The sequence below is a fragment of the Mustela lutreola genome, chromosome 1 (genome assembly GCF_030435805.1).
Source record: "Mustela lutreola isolate mMusLut2 chromosome 1, mMusLut2.pri, whole genome shotgun sequence".
NCBI lineage: Eukaryota > Metazoa > Chordata > Mammalia > Carnivora > Mustelidae > Mustela > Mustela lutreola.
Genome location: NC_081290.1, coordinates 134654487 through 134675672, shown reverse-complemented (window position 1 = coordinate 134675672; position 21186 = coordinate 134654487). Strand labels below are relative to the sequence as shown.

Here is a 21186-nt window from a genome sequence, read left to right as displayed (position 1 = left end):
ACCCATTACATTTCACCTTTCACGGACCAAAATACATTATCACATATGAATGCTTTTCATTTTTCTCAAAGGAAGAGACAGAGGTTTTGCTTTTAGTCCTTTAGAGCAGTGATTTAAAAAAAAAAAAAAAAGTGAGGTTTTTTTTTTTTTTTTAATCTTTTTGGTTACGCTTCTAAGTTTCCTAGATCTCTTAACTCCCTATAACCTTCTTGTCTCAACACTTGTGTGTTAGTTCAGAGAATGCTGAAGAACAGCAAGATAAACAGAGGCAATGACAATAGTTGGGGCATCAGAGAAGCAATCTAGGAAGGAAGGTTTACAACTTGATCTTTTGATGTACTTAAAACAGCATTCTAGAATTCTAGAACAGCAGTTCTATTTACTTTTTTTTCATGCAATTAGATTATCTATTCTCAACGAACGTCATTGCTTACATTACCAAATTCTTATCTCTCATTTTTTTCCCATTTAGTTTCTTTCCTACTTGTCTTGAATTTAAAAAATAGTCATTATTTTGATACTTAAAAATACTAATTTCTTAAAATACTTTAAAATATTAACACTTTAAAAAATACTAACTTCTTAAAATATTGCAATTTGAAAACAGATGTTAACACTTCTAGATTTCCTACACTATTTTCAAACTATGTGTATCATGGCCTTTTTGATATTTTATTTTATTTTTTCAAAGATTTCATTTACTACCTTGATACAGACAGAGAGAAAAAGATAGAGAGCACATGTTGGGGGAGGAGTGAATGGCGACAAAGAGGGAGAAACAGACTCCCTGCTTAGGGCTGAGCAGGGAGCCTAATGCAGGACTGGATCCCAGGACCGTGAGATTATGACCTGAGCTGAAGACAGTCGCTTAACCGACTAAGCCACCCAGGCACGCCTTTTTAAAATTTTATTTTATTTTATTTTTAAAAGATTTTATTTATTTGACACAGAGAGAGAGAGAGAGAGAGAGAGAGAGAGATCACAAGTAGGCGGGGGGCGGGGGGGGGGGGGCAGGATCCCTACTGAGCAGAGAGCCTGATGCTCAGTAGGGTCCATCCCAGGACCCTGAGATCATGACCTGAGCCAAAGGCAAAGGCTTAACCCACTGAGCCACCCCAGGCATCCCTAAAATTTTATTTTTAAAAATAATTTCTGATCCTGCTTTTTCACAATGTTACCTTTTCCTAAGAAAAGGCCTTGTGGATTTCACAATCCTCGAATGGATTAACAAGCCTATTTAATACACCCTTCAAGTCCTTGTTTTTATATCTAATCTTTCTCTTCGTATTTACAAAGATTAAGGAGTTCCTAATCTTACTTATATTTGCGATAAATGCTATTCCTAGTCTCTACACCTCTAAAGGATGACAGTGGGTGAAGCCACTGATGGAGTCTGCATGTTCCTTAGTAGGCATTCTCAGTTAATCTCGTCTTATCAGCATTAACTGTTGGTGCTCCCCTAAACAACCTTAGTTTCTTCCAGGGGTGATAGCGGTAGGTAATTCTTGAAAATTTGAGAGACTCCTTGAAGCACTGATTGATGAGTGCGAACTGAGAGTTGTTGGGATCTGTTCTTTGAACATCAAGTGCTTAACAGGAAGCCACGCTGTATTGGTGGAGGGCTAGTTCGGGGGTGCGGTGCCATTGATTGTACCGAAGGGGTTGTCTATTCCTCCAACAAATCACCTATTGATATTTCAAAGAATATCAAGCAAAAATAAAGTTGACATCACATCTTTAATGGTTTTTAATGAACCTCTTGTGATTTACATGATTTCATCATGGATGGCAGTCCTTTGGGTGAGGCCAGGAGGAAGTCACCGCTAGAGTGTCCAATAGCATTTGGTGAAGAGGAAATGAGGAAAAACTAAGGCCACGGGTGATTTTCTGCTATTGGTTTCTCTCCTGGGAGCTGTGGTCTTTTCGCGGTCAGTTTCGTGTCAGTGTCGTTGTGAACCCCAATGTTTTATTTCAGATTCTTTTGCCCATAAACCTTGAGTCTTCACCCTTTCAGCTGCTCGTCACTGAGACTGCCACCGGTCAGACCTCCTAAACTTTCTCACTGAGGCTGGAGCTCTGGAGTCCCAGGGGTTCTAGTCATTCTGTAGCATAGGGGTCCAGCACCTTGTTGGGCGCAAAAGCGGCTGAGAAGCCAAAAACAAAACACCCAAACAAACAAAAAACCCAAAAAACTTTCTCTTTACCCTTGGCATTTGCTGTCAGTCTGAACACTGAGTTAGGAATCTTTGCAGCGGAGACCGCACTTTTCGTCCTGGGGCTTTATCCCCACCACGCCCACCCCGCTTGGAGCCACCTTTCTGCAGACCCCTCCTGGTCCTGGCCTGGACTCCAGTTATACTGGGCAGGCGGGTTGTGGGTACACGGAGAGGCTCTGCTGCCGCCTCCGCCCGCGCCGCGTTCCCCGCGTGAGCGCTGGATTATTCCAGTCTTTGAGCATGGCAGATTTCCACCGGATGACATCATGGGAGCCGAGTGAGTGCGGGCTCCGAGAGGGGGACGGAGAAGGGGAGGGGAAGGAGAGGAGGGGAGAGGGCTGGGAAGCCGAGCTCGAGCCGGGTGTACGTCCGCAAGCTGGGGAGGAGCGCTCCGCCCGCTACTGACAAAGGATGGGAGGATGCCTGCGCCGCGGGATGCTCGTTGCGCTCCGCCGGGCCGCCGCCTGAGCGACTTCGCCCTCCGCCGGTGAGTGATTGCAAAGATCATTCAATCAGCCTCGCTGCGAGCCCGCACCCTCCTCGGCTCGCCGTCCCGGGCGTCTGTGTCCCTGACTCCGAGCGGGGCTTGGCACAGTACCATTCTCGGAGCACGGGCAGCAGGTGCCTTTGCCTGGTGGGTCCCCGGAGGAGCCGAGGATCCCGGCTGGGGTTCTCGGCGGGTGCTGGGACCCAACCCCCCGGCGGCGAGCTCGCCGGCGGGCGCCGCTCGGGTGAGCGGAGGTTGTTCCAGCCGGCTGCTTGGGGGTAGTTACCTCCGCTGGCCCGCCCTCGCCCGCCCCGCGCGCTAGCCTTTTCTGGGGGCTCCCCAGTGCGCGGCGCGCTGTTTACACCAGCTTCTTACTAGTCAGCGAACCGCACCCCTCGGAAAGCGCCGAATCAAGGACCGCCACTTGACAGGCTCCCGAGTCGCCCATGTGGGCTTGAGGAGGGCGGGCGCCAAGGACCACCGAGGGCAGCCTTTGTCTTGGGTGTAGCGCTAATGCGCTCAAAACTGCCTCAGGCTCTCCGCAACTGTCGAGTCGGATTCGGGTCGCCGGCATCCGTCCGCCAGGGCGAGGGATGCCATTGTGTTCCAGCTGCAGGCGGGACTGAGAGCTGGGACTTAAGACACCAGAAGTGTCCTGCGCCCACGGTGAGTGTCGCAGTTATCCAGGTGCAGGGCGAGCTTCTTTAAGCTCCTGGAAGTGTAGTGACCATTTGAGGCTGAAAGACGCCCAAGTTCTGTCCCCAAGTGGTGTAAGTCAAAGAGCAAACTTAGGGAGAGCCACGCTGGCTTTCTTTTTTTCCCGGTTTCTGAAGCGCTTGAGGATTATTTGCGGCAGGTGGATGGAGTTAGAGGCAGGTTCAGTATAGTTAGGGAGATCCACGTCTTCCTGGCCATCCCTTTTGTTATTCAGTAGTTTCTGAACAGGTTTTCTTGGTAAACGCGTTTGAGCTCTATTACAGAGCTTTGAGGGCTTAAAGAGAAACGATTGGGAACCTGGTCAGGTGTCTGTCTCAGTTTTGAGTTGTGCTGGGTTTAAGGGCTGGAAAGCCAGCATAGCAATACCCACGCCTCCTCCCTACCTGAGGGTTTGACACACGTTTTATCAATGAATATCTCCTGTTTGGGGAACAGTCCAATTTTCAGATCACAAAGTGGTTATACCTATTGGAATATTTGATTTTAATGTCAATTTATTTCCAAAAGAAACATTTTGTTAAAAAGGTAGAAGGAATGAAAGTTTGTTGCTTTCGGGTTCAGTTACTTTCTTCTGAAATTTCATTCACTGCAATCTAAGATATTTAAAAATTTAAGAGCTGTTTTGTATTCATGGATTTAGTGTATAATAAATTATCCCTGAATACAAAGGAGATTCTTGTATACAAGTTTGATGTTCCAGCAGCTAACATAATGCTAGGATGGAAGAAAGTAACAACCTCAGTTATAATTCAAATAGTAATTTTATTTTCTTTTTCTTAAAAAAGGCTTACTGCTTTTCCTTTAGACTGCTTCTTTTTCTTTAAAGCCAGGTGGATCTTTTAAAATGTTGAAGTATAAAAGTAAATTTTCTTGACCAGTGATTGATCTTCTGATAAAGGTTGAAGTCTTTTTAGATCAGACATGATAGAAAATTATTGGAATTTAAAAATGTGGTGAAAGTGAAAAAGGAACTACCTGGGTGAAATGATGGAGGGGGATTTTACTAAATATAAATGCTGGGACTAAGAGGATGTCATATCAGTTTTGCCTTTGGGAAAGCTCACTGTGTGGGCTTTGTGCACTTGTCTCTCCTGGGAAGTGCTTAATTACATTTTTGATTGTGTTACTTTTTGTTGAGAGACCAGTGATAGGAGCTTACTTCCATCCAGCACTTTTGGGGTTAGCAGCAACATTTTCTCCATGGTTCAGAAATAATTTTTATTTCATTATTTGTTTCCTGACTTTTTATCACAAAGTGCTTTACCTGCACTTTTATTCAAAAGTTTTATTGTTCAACTTTGCTGTACTCATGTCTTTATAGTAAAAGTTAAGGAGCTTTACATGAAGGTTCTTAAACCTGTTGCTCATGTTGTCTGCTTTTCTTAGATATCATAGTGACAAAAATCTCTCTTTGAAACTAGCCCAGTGAACATACAGGCTGCTGATATGCTTAGGTGGTGGTGGGGGGGTGTACCTAACATAAAAATATACATTTGTATAGAATACATATAATCCAATCAGACAGTCAGTGAGCAATCATAAGCATAAGACATATGGTATTTGGCTAATGGTTTTTGGCAAATGATATTTCCCTTAACAATAGAGTGTTTTACTCCCTTTATGTGGTAAGTAAAAATCTACATTAAAGATAACAGGTTATGTGTAATGTTTGAGAGATTTTGTTTCAAAAATATTTATACAAGAAGGTAAAAATGATCTCGGACTTCACTACACATACACTAGAATATGTGAGGAAGGTGTTCAGAAAAATGTAAGCATCTTATAAATATATATGATTTCATATATTTGATAGGCAGTATAGTATTATTTTTAAAAACATGAAGCAATATAATATCCTTGTATTAGAGAATATTATCATGATGTTCTTTAAGGTATGCACAAATATTTTGGCTATTTTGTTATACAAAGTTGCTTAATTGGGAAAGATGAGAAGAAGTTGCATTGTAAGACACAAGCAAAACTATAGTATATTGCCCAGAGTAGGCAATAATGATGTTTCAAGGTCATAGAAAAGAGCATGGTGTCAGAATACTGGGGGATTTCTAAGAAAATAGTATGTAGGAGGACTAGTGTATATTAGATGGCCTCTTGTTTTCGCTGTTCCAGTTGTTTGATTTGAACAGATACTATGGGGTGTCTGTACTACAGTGAATCTCTCTGCTTTCCTTGAGGCAAAATTATATCTTGAATTCAGCCAGAGATTGTTTTATGGGCTTTTCCATGCTGTTTTTCAAGTTCTAGTTTTCAACTTCAAGTTCAAGTTCTAGGGTGTTTTATGGATCACAAAACATTGTGGTGTTAACTTTTGTGGAAGCCTTCAGTATGGAAATTGGTCAGTAAATTCTTTTTGATGGAAACATTTTGGTGTCTCAGCTTCTTCTGCAATTTAAGAGTGAAAGTCAACAGCTATGAAACAGTAGAAAATAATCAGGAGAATGATAATATCTTATTCTTTGGGTTAAAATAGCATCATTAATGGCGTTTGTAAAAACAAAGAAAATTTGAGACAAAATCTCCAGAAGTCAAAATTATCCCTTTATTATATATTGAAAACATAACTTAATGGACCTCTATGATTTGATTATTACCTTTTTTAATAGATTTTATTTTTAAGTAGCCTCAATGTCCAAGGTGGGGCTTGAACTTACAACTCTGAGATCGAGAGTCACATGCTTTATTGACTGAGCCAGTCAGGCACCCCATCATGTATTTTCTACTTCCCCATGTCAGAATGGTGAACACTGGGTCAGAAATATAAGTTCTAGTGTTGACTTTGTCTTATAACTGAGGAAGGCTTCTGAGTGTTTTGAACATTAGTTTCCTTCTCCATAAAATAAGGATGATAATATCTGCCTTCCATTTCTCACAGGGTATGGTACACTCAGTAAATGAGCTGATTTCTATTTTAAACATCTAGTATTTTTAATTAGTGGCATTCTTGACAATTCATTTATTATAATTTGTCATAAAAATTGTTAAATAGGCTGCTGTATGTCTTTTTAATTTGCAAGTTTGCTGGCAACAAATTCTCTAATTTTTTGTGCCTGAATATATTTTTGTACAGCCTTTATTTTTCAAGACTATGGAAACTAGGTATAAATTTTTTGTGTGGCCATTCTTTTTTTTTCACCACTTGAACTAGCTATTCTTGACTGGGGCTTCCATCCAACCTGTCAGTCTTCTTGTTTTGAAGATCAGGTGTTTTTGTCTCTGGCTGATTTTAATATTTTTTCATTTGCCTTTGTTTCCCTCAGTTTTAGTATGATGTTCCTAGATATAGTTTTCTTTTTATTTATCCTCCTTAGAGTTCGCAGCACTTCCTGCATTTGTGGATTGATGTGTTTCATCAGATGAAATTTGTTGGTGAATTCTTGACCTAGAGCTCTACTCCACTCTGTTTCTTTTCTTTTTTTCTGAGATCTCAATTACAAGTTTAATATGTGGTTTCACTGTGCCCAACTTGTTCTTATACTTGTTTCACTATTTTCTACCCTTTCTTTCTTTCTATGCTTGTTTGGATATTTTCCTTTGACCTTTTCTTCCAATTTACTAGCCTTCTCTTTGTCACTATAGTTATGCTGTTGAGCTCTTCTATGGGTTATTATTCTTGTTTTTGTATTTTTTTGGTTTTCAAATGTATATTTCATTCTTTTCTATAGATACCAATTGGTGTATTTCTCCACCATTTCCTCTATTACTTTGGACATACTAATTAAAATTATTTTATTAATTAATTTAATAAATAATTATGTGGTTACTTACTAATTTAATAAACAATTAAATTATTATTATTATTATTTTTAAAGATTTTATTTATTTATTTGACAGAGAGAAATTACAAGTAAGCAGAGAGGCAGGCAGAGAGAGGAGGAAGCAGGCTCCCTGCTGAGCAGAGAGCCCGATGCGGGACTCGATCCCAGGACTCTGAGATCATGACCTGAGCCAAAGGCAGCGGCTTAACCCACTGAGCCACCCAGGCGCCCAAAAATTAAATTATTTTAAAGTTTTATAAATGCCAATAACTGGATTACTGTGAGCTTTTTTTCAGTGTCTCTCTTTAGTCTTGGTTTTAGTAATGGTGTATAAAAATTCTAGATGCTATAGATGATTTATTCAAGCCCAAAGAATTGTCAGCTTTCCTTCTGCAAGGCAAAGGAAATGGAGAGGTGGCCAATCCTTGTAATCCAATCAGTGACTGAACTGACTCAAGTACTAATAATCTGCATCCCTTGCCAGGGAACCCAGCTGCCAAGCATAGATATTTAGGCCACCTACTTGTGCATTCACAGGTACTAAACACAATGCAGGGCGACACCTCTGAGATTCCCTCTCTTCTTTTCAGAAGCTTTCTTCCTAGCATCCTATGTGCAGCTTCATATGTCAGCAAATGTCTTGAGGGTAAAACCATGCCTGTGTCTGCTTGGTGCTTCATCAGTTACTTCTCCCTCAGATCTCAATCCCTCCTGTTCCTTTTTTTTTTTTTTTTTTTTTTAAATCTCCAGTCCCACAAGACTGCCAGAATTTTTGCTGGATTCCCTATTCTATATCCACAATCCCTGCTCAGGCAAAGCCCATATTTTCAGCCTCTTGCTGTGTGTCTAGATTGACAAATGTCCCTACTCCTTGTCCTAGGGGAAAAGACACCATCAAAATTCAGCTCACCTCTTGGATGCTTCTTCCATCTAACATCTCAAAACTAGTAAATTCAAATTCATGGTAACAATATAACACATTGACAAAACTTTTCTTTCTCTTAAGAGTGCTACACACACAAAATATACATACCCGCACCGAAGTGTATATAAAAACCCACTTTTTTTCTGAAAATAGGTACCTCTGATCTATGAATCACCCTAACTTACAAATAAATTCCACATATAGACAGTGGATAATGTGGAAGTCTGGGGCTTCCCTCTTCTGAGAAACAGCTTTTTTTTCAAATTGTTACTCAGATTAGCAACTGACACAGACTGATATCTTGCCATTTGCATATAATAGAGTCAACAAATTATAGCGTATCACCATCTTTTCTTATTGATGTATGGATATTCTATATGGATGAATATCCCAATACCAAGAATATGTTTCTTCCAGAAGAAATGTCTCAAATCGTGGTTAGTGGTTTTAGAAATAATGTCCTTAACAGTATATTTCAAGTATGACCTATTAACTACACTTCTGTGGATTGACCTAGAATTTTTTGTCACATCTGTCTAGTGATGAATAGATATTCAAAGTGAACTAAAATATATAATGTTATTTTTAAGTAATTATATATTCCAGGTGACATATTAGAAACCACTGAGTTTTTGACATACAACCAAGTTGTTGAGAATGCCTGGAATGGTGTTTTTGTTTTGTTTTGTTTTTTGTTATTTATTTATTTATTTATTTTTTGTCAGAGATAGAGAAAACAGAAGCAGGCGGAGTGGCAGGCAGAGGCAGAGGGAAAAGTAGGCTCCCGGTGAGCAAGGAGACCTATCTGAGACTCAATCCCATGAACCTGGGATCATGACCTTAGCTGAAGGCAGCTGCTTAACCAACTGAGCCACCCAGGCATCCTTTGGAACAAATTCTTTGCATACCTTCCTTCCCTTCAGTGTCCTAAGGTATATTAGGGAATTCACTGAAGCTCAATGGGAGTGAAAAATTAGGTACTATGGTGTTGCTTGCTCATTATCTGATACCAATACTCTGCTGAGCAATGCTTTGATTCTTATAAGGCATATCATACGCCTCTTGGGCCCTGCCGTATATCCTTTCAGACTCACTTCCAACACTGTCTGTGACCATGGCAAACATTGTAGATAGGCTGTACCTCCCTGTTGTTTTGACTTCTTCCCACTTTGAACTAATGCTGAGTGTCTTTTAACTTCTGCTCTGTGATTTTACCGGTACATCCTATTTCTCCCTCTGTCCCTAAAAGTGCAGCCTAGAAGTGGGGAGGAGCTAGTACCACTTAGAAAGCCCCTCAATCAGTGGCACTGGGCAGGCAGTTCTGAGAAAGAGAGGCTATCTGTGATTCCTCTCAGGGTCAGGGTTGAGTGAAACCTTGCTTGGCCATGGTGATGATCCAACTCCATACATGTGTATTGGCTTTTATTCTCTATTTCACTTTGCCTGGTGCTTCATTCTTTTGTTCTGGGATCACCATCTGCTATTTGCACATGACTTTTTATTTCACATTCTGCTATTCAAGGGAACTTGGGCTAAGATATATGGTAAATTACTTTTTTTTTTTCTATAGAGGAAAATGAAAAAAAAAAAAACCACAAAACAAAACAAGAAAGAAACAGAATCAGGAGCCACATCCATTTACAGTGAGAGAAATGGTAAGGAAAAAGCTAAAACAGTGTATTTCTCATAGGTATTTTATTTACAAATTCATCATCTTTCAGGTCACCAAACGAGGCCAGTTAAAGAATTCTTTTGCTAACAATGAGGTCATCTGTTGACCTAATCAGTTTCCCTCCTTTGCTGCCTTTTTACTTCCCGTTAATATGTATTCCCTGACTAGGTTCTGGTGGTATAGTGAGTAACGCAATGTGTCATGATTACTGCCTTTTTGGAAAGTTTTATTTCTGTGAAATTAATTAAGTAACCACACAAATAAATGCACACATGCCACAGTGAATGCCTTGAAGGACAAGAACACAGCTTCGAGAAAGCCTGTTGCAAGAGTTTGACTGAGCTAGGGAGATCTGGGCAAGCCTCCTTGAGAAGGTGACACTTGAGCTGACATCGATCGAAAGGATGAAAACGAGTTAATTAGATGGAGAGAGAAGGGAAGAGTTTTCTAACAGAGGCACAAATGAAGTGTGCTCAAGCCCTATTGTTGGGAAGCTTGGCCGTTTTGAGGAGTTACAGACAGCCCAAAGGAAGGAGATGTGCCAAGTAGAAGGGACTGTCACAAAATGTTTTGAGTATTGAAGAATGAAGTGTGTATGCATGTGTGATTGTGGTTGTGTGTGTGTGTGCTTGTTGATGATGAGAGTAAGGAGGGGCCTCATGAATAAACCAGATGATGCTTGAGCAAAAAGCCAATACATGAAGGCTCTGGGGAGAATAATAAAATTACGACTACCTTTGGTTCAGGTCATGATCCCAGGGTCCTGGGATTGAGTACTGCCTCAGACTCCTTGCTCAGTGCAGAGTGGGGTTCTCCCCTTATCTGCCACTCTCCCTGCTTGTGCTCTCTTCCTCTCTTTCTGACAAATAAATACATCTTAAAAAAAAATTAAAGTGAGAATGGGGCAGCTGGGTGACTCAGTCGTTAAGCATCTGCCTTTTGGTTCCACTCATGATCCCAGGATTCTGGGATGGAGCCCTGCATAGGGCTCCCTGCTCTGTGGGGAGTCTGTCTCTCCCTCTCCTGCTCCCCCTGCTGTGTTCTCTCTTTCACTATCTCTCTCTGGGACAAATAAAAAAAAATTAAAAAGTGAGAATTATGGGATGGATAATTTTAAATTAGTGCATTTATAAATAAACAGCATTGAAAGAAAAGGGATGAGGTATTTATTCATTTATTACTCAATTTATTTGTCCTACCTCTTGATGATACCTTAAGAACTGCATAAAAAGCTTTTAAAACTCTTTATATCTAGGTAGTTTTACATTGTTGCAAAATGTATATATTTTTATTAGTTATCTGTTAATTTTTAGGTAGGTAGAATTGTAGGTAGACTTTTCTCTTTTAAAAATATTTCAACTAAAATTTGAGGCAGGGTTGATTTTAATAGTTTAATGCAGAAAAGAGTCTCCATGGATGCCACCGAAGCACGGTGCAGAGACACATTTAATTACTCAGTCCCAGATGAGTTCTTGTACTTAAATTTTAATAAAGTTAAATTGCCTAAGTACCATACAAGTTTGTATTCTGTTTCTGCTAATTTCTCCCAAATTTGAAATTCAAAAATCTAGAGACAAATTATGTTCCACTTAGAGCTATATTTCCTTTGATATTCTTAGCAATTTTGCCTTAATGGAACCCAAAGTTATATTCCAGACACAGTGTGAAATGGCCCTTTAAGATTTAGCATAATATATTCAATAGCTATTGCCACCAGTCCTCCCTTTTTAATGAAATACCTTGGTTTATTTTTATTGGTCACTTTTATTTATTTATTTTTTATTTATTTATTTTTTTTTTTTTAAAGATTTTATTTATTTATTTGACAGAGAGAGATCAGAAGTAGGCAGAGAGAGAGAGAGGAGGAAGCAGGCTCCCTGCGGAGCCCGATGCGGGACTCGATCCCAGGACCCTGAGATCATGACCTGAGCCGAAGGCAGCGGCTTAACCCACTGAGCCACCCAGGCGCCCTTATTGGTCACTTTTAAACTTAATCTTTTAGGAAATCTCTTAATCCTGTATCTATTATTTTTTTTTTTTCAATTTTATTTTATTTATTTATTTATTTATTTATTTTTTAATTTTTTATTTTTTATAAACATATATTTTTATCCCCAGGGGTACAGGTCTGTGAATCACCAGGTTTACACACTTCACAGCACTCACCAAATCACATACCCTCCCCAATGTCCATAATCCATTATTTTAAAAATGTTTAATAAGTAAATGGAGGAAAAAGTACTCAGTAATGACTACATGAAAGTAAGATTTGTATTATGTATAATAAGAGGGAATTAGAAGTGGGGGCAATTAATTGGGCAGATTATTGAGATATTGAATAACAAGTATAAAAGGTAAAGTCTGGGACTTCTTGATTTGTACCTTACATTCCTGGTCGAGGATAACCACCCTTGGACTCTGGAAAAAAGAAAAAAATCAGAGAAATATCTGCTCCCTTAGGTTTTGTAGACTCAAGAAACCCATCTTAAAAGCAATGGTAATAGACACTATTTCTGTGGACTTTTGTTATGAGGATGGACCATAATTATCACATTGTAGAAATTGTTAAAAATGATGCAAAAGGTGTAAAAATTTTGCCACCACCCCATACCCAGTAACTCAATCTGTTTTTCTTTAAACAATCAAAGGAAATATTTCAAAATGTTGATGGTGGTCATAGGACTACAGTTAGTTTTTTTATCCAACTTTTCCTTATTTTCCAGATAATTTCTCATAAGTATTATGTTTTTACAAAAAACTAAATAAATACTTCTTGAATGAAAAAAATGAATATCTGAAGCAAAACTTCAAAGTGGTATCTTCTGTTAAATCTGAATAGTTCTCTTGTGGATGTTGGTTATTTTTAAAATATATTTCTGCATGTATCTATATATCTTTCATGATAGAATTACATACAGGGAAAAATGATGCAAAAGGAATGTTCTATTTCATGCTAAGTTATACTCGATGGAGACATACCTAGTTGGAGAATTTCTTTGAATAATTCACCACTCAATGGTATGAGATACAAGTCTTACTGGGATCTAGGATTTCTTTTTTTCATTGAAGTGTAGTTGACACACAGTGTTATATTAGTTTTAAATGACAACACAGTGATTGGACAACTATGTATTCATTATGCTGGGCTCACCCCAAGTGTAGCTACCATCTGTCACCATACAGTGTTATTTCATTACCATTGACCATACTCTTTATGCTGTGCCTTTTATTCCTGTGACTTGTTCATTCTGTGACTGGAGGCCTATATCTCCCCTTCCCCTTCACTCATTTTGCCCATTCCCCAACCCCTTCCCTTCTATATTTATTTGTTCTTTTTATTTATGGGTCTGTTTCCATTTTTTTATTTGTTTGTTTTGTTTTAGATTCCACATATAAGTAAAATCATATGGTATTTGTCTTTCTTTATCTGACTTATTTCACTTGGCATAATACTTTCTAGGTTCATGCATATTTTTGCAAATGGCAAGATCTCATTCTTTTTTATGGTTGAGTAATATTTCTGTGTGTGTGTGTGTGTGTGTGTGTGTGTGTTTGTGTGTGTTTACCACGTTTTCTTTATCCATTCACCTGTCTGTGGACACTTGGGTTGCCTCCGTATCTTGAGTATTATAAATAATTGCAATAAACAAAGGGATGCATATATCTTTGAATTAGTGTCTTTGTTTCTTTAGGTTAATACCAAATAGTGGATCATATGGTAATTCTATTTTTAATTTCTTGAGGAACATTCGTACTATTTTCCTTAGTAGCTTCACTTATATACATTCCCACTAACAGTGCATGAGGTTTCCTTTCTATCTACATCCCCATTTTTTCTTATCTTTCCGAGTCTAGCCATTCTGACAGGCAAAAGGTAATATATCGTTGTGGGTATAATTTGCATTTTCCTGATAATTAATGATGTTGAGCATGTTTTCTTACACCTGTTGGATAACTGTATGTGTTCTTTGGAAAAATGTCTATTCAGGTCCTCTGTCCATTTTTAAATTGGAATTAATTTTTGTTTTAAATAGATTGTTTTAAATAAGGTATTATCACTAACTTGTTCTAATAAGTAACTAAAAGAACAATTTAAAATTACAAAGTTTTACTTTTATGTGTTTTCATGAAGAGCAAAGAGTAACCTGTATTCTTGCCTCTCTTTCTCTTTTTTAAATGTTGGTAACAGTTTTGTCGATTACAGACTCTGAACTCACAAGCCCTTTAGTCCATCATGGGCTCTACTCACTTAGCAGATGTGGTATGAATCTGGTCATGTGCATTTCATCATGTGGCTTCTGGGGGGGAGGGTTGTCTCTGCTTTTAGAAAGTAAATGTTTTTATGTTCTTCCTTAACAAGAGAAAAATTATTATATTTTACTTAGGGAAATATCTGTCATATAAAGATAATTTGAAAACTTATTTTTTTTTTTAAATTTTATTTATTTTATTTGACAGAGAGAGAGATCACAAGTAGGCAGAGAGGCAGGCAGAGACAGAGGGGGAAGCAGGCTCCCTGCTGAGCAGAGAGCCGGATGCAGGGCTCCATCTCACTGAGATCATGACCTGAGCCGAAGGCAGCGGCTCAATCCACTGAGTCACCCAGGTGCCCCTGAAAACTTATTTTAAACAGAAAAGCTTAGTTTCCCTATTAGAGAAGTGGGAGACAATGGTCATCGGAAAAAGCTGACTCTAAGCCACAAAGAGCTGTTTTGAAATAATTTCTGTTTACTTGTGAGGTGATACTGTTCAAATTGCTTAATGTGTTTGAATGTTGGTTTCCTTTCTGCAATACATGTATGATAGTACCTTCCTACTAAGGTTGTCGTGAGGATTAAAGGTAGTAAGCAAATTTCCTAATAAACAGGAAATAAATAAGTAGGCATTTAATGTAAGTGGTTCATACCGTTATTAAAGTTAACATAGGTCCTTTAAACTATCAGGTATATATAGACTTTTTAAAAAAAATAAGATATATTTTAAATATCTTTAAAGTTTTGAGTTGTCTTGGTACTTTTTAGGCGTGGGTAGAATTTGAAGATTTAGTTGTGTGAGAAAAATAAATTTGGCAACAACAACCACAGAGATAAACAAAGGAATAGTGAATAGTATTAGTAATTGACATCATTATTCAGCAAGTGCTTCTATTTTTCTCCTCTTTCTTTCTTTTTTTTTTTTTAAATTAACATATAATCTATTATTAGCCCCAGGGGTACAAGTCTGTGGATCACCAGGTTTACACACTTCATAGCACTCACCATAGCACATACCTTCCCCAATGTCCATAACTTCTCCCCGCTCTCCCCAGCAACCCTCAGTTTGTTTTGTGAGATTAAGAATCTCTTATGGTTTGTCTCCCTCCCGACACCATCTTGTTTCATTTATTCTTTTCCTACCCTCTAAAACCCCCACATTGCATCTCCATGTCCTCAAATCAGGGAGATCATATGATAGTTGTGTTTCTCCGTTTGACTTATTTTGCTAAGCATTCTTTCTTTCTTTCTTTTTAGAGTTTTCAATAATGAGAGCATTTCACTTTGATAGTAGTAATAGGAAGGAAACTTTATTTGAGGGATAAGTTAATTGCTTAATTTTTAGTTTGTGAAACATATACACTATAAACATTCCATCTGATATCACAAGGTATTTTTATTAGACCATAGTAGGACAATAAACACAATGCAAAATTAAAAAAAAAAAAGTGTGGATTTTTCAATATTTTTGTAGCTGTAAAACTACATATAAAGCATATCTGTTGTAAAAAATTTAAACAACATAGAAGTATTAAAAGTGGAAAATAAAAGTCCTCCTTCAATTCCCTCTCAACTCAAAAAGAGATGTATTTAAAATATAGACATTTCATTCTCATATATATCATATATTTATGCTCAGATAGATAAGAACACATACATTTTAATAAATATGCATTGTGTTGTGCCTTGTCTTCTTATATGTCTCTTGGATATCTTTTTTCATGTCAGTGTATGTACCAACTGTACGGTATTACATTTCTGAGGTTATTCTGTAATTTTACTTCTAGAGAAACTTGTGTGTGAGCATAAAGAGACATGAATTTATAAGAATGTCATTTGTATTAATGTAAAAATTCTAAAAATTATTAATTATGGTATCTTGAAGCAATTGAATACTATATAGATGTTAAAATGAACTAAAATTTCCAAGTGTCAACGTAGATCAATCTTTAAAATTTGGGTGAAGAAGAAAGCTTCAGATGATAATTATAACGTTACATCACTTTCACAACCTTCATGAACATAAATGTAATTTTTTATATTAGTTGTAGATTCTTAACTATGTAGTAAAATTGTGAAAATGTGGTGATGGTGTGCAGAGGGTACAGTATTTCTGTTTTCAGCAGATCTTTATAGACCTGTCTATCCTTACAGTTTGTGAGATTCTCTGCATTATTCTCTGCATTCTCTACCAGTTTACCTGTCCTTCAGCCATATATGAAGTCTTATCAGACTTCTTATTTTTTGCATATTTAAGTTTAAATACTTCACTGGTGTTTTGTTTTCTTTTACCGAGTTAGTGCTATTAAGCATATATATATATATATATATATATATATATATATATATATATATATAAAAGATTTTATTTCTTTATTTGAGAGAGAGAGAGCATGTCCGTATGTGCGAGCAGGGGCAGAGGCAGAAAGGGAGAGAGAATCTCAAGCAGACTCCTGTGCTGAGTGCAGAGCTCGACAAAGGGCTTGATATCATGATCCTGAGATCATGACCTGAGCCAAAACTAAGAGTGAAACCAACTGAGTCACCTAGGAACACCAGAGCATTTTTAATATTTTATGAGGAACATTTAAATCTTTTCTTTTGCAAATTGCCTTTTAAATACTTTGTTCTTTCTTTCCCTGTTGGATTTCTAAAGTACAATTTTAAGAATTGTTTGTACATTTTAAGTACTTTTTATCATTTATGTTCATTGAAAATATTTTCTTGCTAACTGTCCTCTTTAAAAATTTTATTATATCATATATTATATAGAGATTTTGAAATTTTATTACTCTCAGTTTCATCACTTATTTCCTTTATGAATTTGGTTTTACTTATTTGAGGAGTCTTTTCTTAGAGATTTTAAAGATATCATCCAATTTCCTGTGGAAGCATTAAGGTTTCGAAGGTCTCTGGCATAGTTGGTATTTTTTTGTAGTTGTTCTGAAGTACAGATGACCCCAACCCTGACCTCCATCCTGGGCCTAGCCCATTCTCCTACTTTAATTTTTCCATTGATTTGTAAGACTAAGTCTGGCATATGTAAGTATCATATATTTAAATCTGTTCTGGATTCAGTATTCTGTTCCACTGGTTCATCTAATTCTGTGCCAATTCAATCCTTAATTCTTTAATCCTTTTAACATTATAAGCTGTCTTTATTTTGTCAGGAAGAATTCTACTCCTTATTTCTCTAAATTGTCTCGGCTGTTTTCATAAACTTTTCCATATTATTTTAGAGTCTGCCTGTTAAATTCCATAAAACTTTCTATGTGATGGATATTCTTCACTTGTTTCTTTAGACCAGTTCTCCATGGATCTATATCCTTTGTATTTATTTGGCTTCTTTGACTTCTGAATGGATTTGACCAATGGGAGACAGCAGCAGGAGACTGGGAAGAGAGAGAGAGCTAAGGGAATTTGTTCCTCTGCCTAACTCACTGGCCTGTAGCAGATGCGGAGGTAGAAGCATACTTCTATGTGCACAGCTCCTATAGTACAAGGCTCCAGTCCCATCTGGATTTCCCTGACTCCATTCTTTCCTGTCTATCAGGTCTGGGAGGTGGTGGTGGTTGTGGAAATGAAGGGAGAGAGAACAACCTTCTTTAACCATCATCACATCTGTGTACTGAGTCCTTTTGGATGTGATATGTCTTTTCTTTAAGTTTCTGACATACCCCCGGTTGGGGTTGGAAATGCACTGATATTATAGTTTGAGAGGACTGTCATTTTTGTGGTTAAACCTTTCTTTCCCTATATATGTTATGCATCTCTATTTATCTGGTTCAGCTTCTGTGTGCTTTGATGATATTATAAACTTTTTTTTTTCTCTAAAGATCTCCCTCAACCTTTTTGAGACTTATTTCCAGGATGACTGTTTTGTTTTTGTTTTTGTTTCTGTTTTTGGTAAGTGTAAATAATTAAAAAGATACACCCTCTAAAATTTTGTTGGTGATGAATATGGATTTTTACATGTTGATTTTCTATCCAACAAACTTAGTATTTTACTCCTTCTGGTAGATTTTTTTGAGGTTCTCTCCTATAGGCTAGGTGGATAATCATGTTGTCTCTGTATCATGAAAATAATAATAACATTCATTTCTAAAACTTACTGAGAACTGACTTTTTTTGAAAGACTATTTATTTTTAAAGATTTTATTTATTTATTTGACAGAGATCACAAGCAGGCAGAGAGGCAGGCAGAGAGGGGTGGGGGGAAGCAGTCTCCTTGCTGAGCAGAGAGTCCAATGTGGGGCTCAATCCCAGGACCCTGAGATATGACCTGAGCCGAAAACAGAGGCTTCAACCCACTGAGCCACCTAGGCACCCTTGAAAAACACTTTCAGTGAATCACTTATTTAATCTTTATCTCAGTTCTATGATATAGAGACTATTATATTGTGTATGTATACTTTCAAATTTTATTTTTAAAAACATTTATTTTCATTGTTTCCCTAGCTTTATTGAAATATAATCAATATAATTCATTGCATAAATTGAAGGCATATGATGTCAGGATCTGACACAAATACATATTATGAGATGATTATTACAATAAGTTTAGTTAGCACATGTTTCATCTCATAGAATTCCTTTTTTGCGTGTGGTGAGAAATGTTAAGATTTACTCTCTGAACCAGTTCATGGGTATAAGGCTGTACTGTTAACTGTAGTTGCCGTTGATGTACATTACAGCCCCAGAAACTACTTGTCTTATAACTGGAAGTTTGTACCCTGTACCACCTTTACTTGTTCTCTCCCACCCCTGGCAGCCATCATTCTTCTTCTGCTTCTATGACCTTGGGATGTTTAGATTCCACATATAAGTGAGACTGTTCAGTATCTGTCTTTCACTTATTTCAGTTAGCATAATGCCCTTAATACCCATGTTGTTACAAGTGGCAGGATTTCCTTCCTTTATGACTGAAAAAGGTTTCATTCTATATACATTTTCTTGATCTGTTCATCTATTGATGAACACTGAAGTTCTTTCTATGTGTTCGCTATTGTGAATAATGCTATTATGACCGTAGGGGTGCAGGTAGGGTTTTCTGTTATTTCAGTCATATACACAGAGATGGGATTGCTGGATCATATGGTAGTTCTGTTTTTAATGTTTTGAAAAATTGCACACTGTTTTACATATTAGCTGTACTAGTTTACATTCCCACCAACAGTGCATATTGGTTCCCTTTCTCTGTATCCTCACCAGCACTTGCTATCATCTCTTGTCCTTTTGAGAGCAACCAACCTAACAGTTGTGAGGTGATATCTTATCGTGATTTTGATATGCTTTCCCCTGATGATTAGTGACGTTGAGCTCCTTTTCATGTACCTTTTGGCCATTTGTATGTGTTTTTTGGAAAAGTCTCTATTCAGGTTCTCTGCCCCTATTTAAATTGGATTATTGGTCTTTCATTTATTGAGTTGTGTGAGTTCTTATTATTTTGGATATTAATTCCTTATCAGTTAGATGGTTTGCTAATATTTTCTCCCATTCCGTGGGTTGCTTTTTTTATTTTATTGATTGTTTCTTTTGGAGTGCAGATGATTTTTAGTTTACTGTTGTTCCACTGGTTGATTTTTGCTTTTGTTGCTTGTGTTATTGTCTTTTTAAAAAATTTGTTGCCAAGGCCAATGTCAAGGAGCTTTCTTCTGGTATCTTCTTCTAAGAGTTTATGGTTTCAGATCTGCTATTTCAATCTTTAATTCATTGCAAGTCAATTTTTGTGAGTGATGTAAGATAGGGGATCAATTTCCCTAATCAAGAAAAAAGAGGGCTCAATTAAAATCAGAAATGGAAGAAGCAACATTACATATGACACTATAGAAACACAAGGAACATAAAAGACTATTATGAACAATTACATGACAATAAATTATACATTTCTACCAAATGAATATTAGTACTAAAATTCAGAAAACAATATCAGGAAAAGTGCAGATATACTAAAACAATAACAGTATAAGAAATGGGGTTATTTCTAGGAGTATACGGAAAGCTTCATTTTGAACATCTATTAATCTACTTCATCCAGTTAACATTTTAAGGACAAAAATTATCAGGGATTTTCAATGGACACTCAAATTATTTTTGATAGTATACAAATATACTTCTTACTAAAAGCCATTAATAAAACAGTAGAAGGAAAATTCATTAGCATGGGTGAATACAAATCTAACCTATTATAATTTTGAAAATTCAAAATCTTTCTGTGAAAGATTAGGAATAATATAAGAATCTCTTCTATCACCATTATTGTTTTTTATTTTTTCTGGAAGTGGTGGTAAAAGGTAAGAAAATGTATTAAGTAGAAATTGGGAAAGAAGTAGGCAAGTTTATTATTGTTTGAAATATGACTATACCATTGTATGGTAGTGGTTCCTGTGAAAAATCTCCTTCCCTGTGGTGCTTGGGCCATCTGAACAGATGTCACTCTGTAACAAGATTATCTCCCTTTTGTAACTAGACTGTACCTAATAGAACAGGAGAAATGTAGGTCTTATAAATAATGCAGCTTTGCTATAATGCAGCGGTTTTGAGTTCAGTATAAATGCTACGTGGCTGGCAGTTAGTAATGATAAATAATGAAGGATTTTGAATTAAACTGCTCTAGAACACATGGAAATAAAAATCAAGGGTGCCTGGTGGCTCAGTGGATTAAAGCCTCTGCCTTCGGCTCAGGTCATGATCCCAGAGTCCTGGGATTGAACCCTGTATCGGGCTCTCTGCTCAGCAGGGAGCCTGCTTCCTCCTCTCTCTCTCTCTCTCTCTCTCTGCCTGCCTCTCTGCCTACTTGTGATCTCTGTCTGTCAAATAAATAAATAAAAATCTTAGAAATAAAAATCATTCTATGTTTTATTACAAATATAAATAACATGTACATTTAAATAAATATATAAAATGTTTATAATATAAAAAGATAAATCAGGGGCTCCTGGGTGACTCAGTTGGTTAAGTATCTGCATTTGGCTCAAGTCATGATCCCGGGATCCTGGGATCCAGGCCATTGTAGGCTCCCTGCTCTACTGAGGGTCGGGGGGGTGGCGCTGATTCTCCCTCTGCCTTCCACTTCCCCTGCTTATGCTCTCTGTCTCTCTGTCAAATAAATAAATAAAATGTTTAAAAAAAAAGAAAAAAAAA

General features: G+C 37.3%; 1 protein-coding gene across 2 annotated transcripts in view; it reads left to right on the top strand.

Moving 5' to 3' along the window:
• Positions 1-2560: 2560 nt before the first annotated feature.
• Positions 2561-21186, top strand: part of MARCHF1 (membrane associated ring-CH-type finger 1) — a 922254-nt gene continuing 903628 nt past the window's right edge. The window contains exon 1 of one of the 2 annotated variants that reach the window (XM_059174528.1): positions 2561-2703. The gene's annotated coding sequence lies outside the window, so the exon portion shown is untranslated. Of the gene's footprint in view, positions 3370-21186 lie in introns of both variants that reach the window. The other variant, XM_059174538.1, reaches the window with a different exon arrangement.